Here is a 4,050-nt window from a genome sequence, read left to right as displayed (position 1 = left end):
TTCATTGTGGCTCTGCCCAAATCTTTGTTACTAGTTTAGCCCTCCTTTGTCCAGCAACTTCCCACCCTTAATCGCTCATTCCTGGAGTCTGACCTCATTGGCTCCTGCTGAAGACCCTCCCCAAACTCATTACTGGAGTCTGACCTCATCTGACTCTTCCTGAAGACCCTCCCCAAACTCCTCCCCTAGACCAACCCTAGATTCCTCCCACAACCTTTCTGTATATAGACCCATCTTGGCTCTATGAAAGGAGGAAGGCCAGAGAATGATCTAGCACAGATTCTGGCCTGATTGTTCAGTAAAAGCATCATAGAAACTGAGGCTCCTTAAGAGTCTACTCAATATGGGCATATCTTTAATAAACTTTACTTTTCTTTGACTGAAAGAAGACTTGAGTCACATTCATTTGGCAGGACCCAGCATGTTGGTATTTTGGGGTCCCAAGCACCCCTAACCCTATACCCAACATTTTATGTTTCCCTGACCTCCTTCACTATCTCCTGACTGGTTTGCTCAGTGATCGAATGTTAAGGGGAAATCTAGCCTGCCCAATTAAATTCATTGGTACTCTGGAATCTTTTCAGATGTGGTTTCCTTTGGCCTCAGAAAGTTATTTGGATCCAGATTCCCTGTATCAAACTGTAAACACTAAAGGTCTAAACTGAAGTGATTTTTTTTCTTACTAGTTACATGACCTGCTCACTAACCTCTAATGGCACCCTATCATTTCTAGGATCAAATATATAACCCCCTGTTTGTCATTCAAAACCTTTCATAACATGGGTTTGCCCTATTTTTTCAGTCTTCTTATACCTTACACTTAACAATGTATTGTTCAATCTAGTGGCAATGGTACCCTTGCTGTCTCTTGCACAAGACACTCTATTTGCTGACTTCAGGCATTTTCACTGACTGCCCTCATTCCTGAAATGTTCTCCCTTTTCATCTCTGCCTTCTGACTTCCCAGGTTTCCTTCAAGTCCCAGCTAAAATCTACTTACTAAAGGAAGACTTTCCAGATTCCTCCTCAATTCCAATGCCTTCTTTCTTTACTATCTCCAATTTTTTCCTGTATATAGCTTGTATTTACATAGCATAGTTTGGATGTTGTCTACTCCACTAGACTGAGCTCCTTGAGAACAGGGATTGCCTTTTGCTTTGCTTTGTTCCTCTAGTACTTAATATAGTGCCTAGCACACAGTAGGTGCTTAGTAAATGTTTGTCGACAGACTTAATGAATCTTAAGTCTCTTCTAACCCTAAATCAATGTTCCTATGATCACAGTTCCAAGGAAATAAGGAGCATTACAAATGCAATGCTCCTCCTTTCAAGATGGTTGGGGAGCCTAGTTCCAGAATTCAGGCAGTGATGTTCTGTACTACACTTCTGATGTAATTTGCAAAGTGTCCTGTGTGGAGAATTCATGACTTTATTTAGACAAGTGACATGAAGTGGGAATTTGATCTCCTTTATATTCTTGTATCTGTTGGTGTGAACATCTGGTCCATTAGACATTAGTGATCCCTTTGAGAAAGGAGAGTGATGATCTCTATGGATGGAGCTTTGCAAATGTTCTTCCTCATGTCTGGAATGTAGCCATGAACTCATTGCAATTTTAAAATATTTTGTGTTGTGAATATTTTGTGTTTGTGGATGCATTTTTAGTTTAAGACTCACTGAGTCACCTTGTTAAGTAGTTAATAATGAATATGTGTATACCAATACTTCATGGATCTCTATTTTCATTATCATGTGTGCTGCTTTAATGGATGTAGATTGCAGGCTTCATGGTGTAGTGGATACAACGAGGGATTTGGCATCAAGAGACCTGAATTCAAATCTTTACTCAGACACTGGCTTGTTTTGCAGTCATGGGCAAGTTAATTAGCCTCTTAGAGCTTTGGTTTCCACATTTGCAACTTGGGGTTTGTCTGCATGAAAGTGAAAACTTCTCAGAACTTCCCTCTCCCCTCCCCCACCCCTTTACTTCTGCTGTTCATCAGCTGCAAAGCCATTTCAGGAGGCTTTCAGATTTCCTGCCTCTGCAGGTCCCTCCTTCCAGCCAGTGGGGGACAGGGACATTCTGAGCTTACTCCTCCCCATTGCTTGGGACCCTTACTCCCCTTTTCCCTTGCTGTCAATCAGCATCCTTGTTCTTTGTAAGCCATAATGGTGGGCTCCTCTGTTGTTTGCCATTGGGGAAGATTTTCGTGTCCAGACTTGAGCCCACCTCTCAGCCAATGGGAGAAGGGAAAGCAAGGAGAAGGGGTTTGATTACGTTAGGGCATAAATTCTTGTTCTGTGTTTTGTAACGTGCCTCCTCCTCATGATCAGGCATGGGGAAGACAGCCCTCTTCTTCTGGGAAGAGAATAAATTCCTGTTTCTATCCTAAGAGATCTCTGTGTTCTTGATTAAATTTTGGATGAGGTTTTTCATCACAAACAGGTTGATGAAATTTGCAGTACTTGCTTAATAGAAAACTATGATCTTGAAACCCTTGAAGTGTTATAAAAATGTAGGCTTTATTAGGTCAGAGTCAAGAATTGCTGTGTCCGGGAGCCAAGATGGTGGAGTGGAAACAGGACTTCCCTGTGGCTCCCACTTTCACCTCCTCCAATACATGTAAAAAATGACTCTAAACAAACTTTAGAACTATAGAACCCACAAAATGACAAAGAGAAAATAACCTCCTGTTGAGGACAGCCCGGTAGGCTCGCAGGAAGGAGCCATTGAGCTCTCTGGGAGCCCAGCCCAGCCTTGGGGGAACCAGAGGTTTTAGCCCCAGGGCAGCCTGACCAGATGTAGCTAGAGGGATGTCGGGAGAGTGTCTCACCAGCAGCTGTGTTGATTTCCAGAATTATCAATCTATAAATGCCAAAGACAAAGTGAGCATTCAGTGCTGACTTTGTGGGAACAGAGGTTCTGGGAGTGCAGTCTGCCCTCTTCTCCCGGAGAGAGAAGTGGCTGAGGTTGCATGGCTGCAGTCATGTGGTTGTGTCAGAGCACCAGGCCTGCAGATTGTAGGGGGACCAAGTGACCATTCTGAGGGGTAATTGCTCTTGATTTAACCTGCTTGGATCTGGATCCCTGTCCTGGGTGGAGGTTCTGGGGTGCCTGACAAGTGTGCCAGAGCCAGTGGAGGCTTCTGAGAGGGCACACAACTAATAGCTCCAGCAGCTGAGAAAACCCCAGTGATTTGGGACAAAGCTCTCCTCTCTGAAAGCAGAGTTCTACTGTGGCAGAAAGCTCAAAAGTAAGGTGGTTGAGTGGCAACATGAGCAAGTGTGGGAAGTGGGACAAGCAAAGCGGTCTGACTTTGGATTCCTTTTTTGGGGACAAAAAGATCAAGGTATGGAGTAGGAGGAAGATAACAAAGTCAGAATTCCTGCACCAAAAGCTTCCAAGAAAAATATGAACTGATTACAGGCCACAGAGGAGATTAAGAAGGATTTTGAAAACCAAATGAGAGAAGTGGAGGAAAATTGGGAAGACAAATGAAAATGATGCAAGAAAACCATGAAAAGAGAGTCAACAACCTGACTGAAGAAAAAAACACCTTAAAAAATAGACTAACTCAAATGGCAAAAGAGGACCAAAAAGCCAATGAGGAGAAGAATGCCTTTAAAAGCCAAATTTGCCAAATGGAAAAAGAATATCAAAAGCTCACTGAAGACAATAACTCCTTCAGAATTATACTGGAGCAAATGGAAACTAATGACTTGATGAGAAATCAAGATACTATTAAACATATCCAAACATGAAAAAATATAAGGCAATGTGAAATATCTCATTGGGAAAACCATTGACCTGGAAAATAGATCCAGGAGAGATCATTTAAAAATTATTGAACTACCTGAAAGCCAGGATCAAAAAAAGAACCTAGAAATTGTCCTTCAAGAAATTCTTGCCCAGGGGTGGCCAGGTGAGGCAGTGAGTAAGAGCGCTGGCCCCAGAGTCGAGAGACCTGGGATTGGTTCTGGGCTCAGATACTTAACACCCACACAAAATAACTGGCCTTGTAACCTTGAGCAAGTTATTTAACTCCAATTG

The sequence above is a fragment of the Petaurus breviceps genome, unplaced genomic scaffold (assembly GCF_028583685.1).
Source record: "Petaurus breviceps papuanus isolate PSGF00001 unplaced genomic scaffold, PetGlider_PUasm1.0 38, whole genome shotgun sequence".
Taxonomy (NCBI): Eukaryota; Metazoa; Chordata; class Mammalia; order Diprotodontia; family Petauridae; genus Petaurus; species Petaurus breviceps.
The sequence above is the reverse complement of the archived record's forward strand: the minus strand, read 5'-3'. Positions refer to the sequence as shown.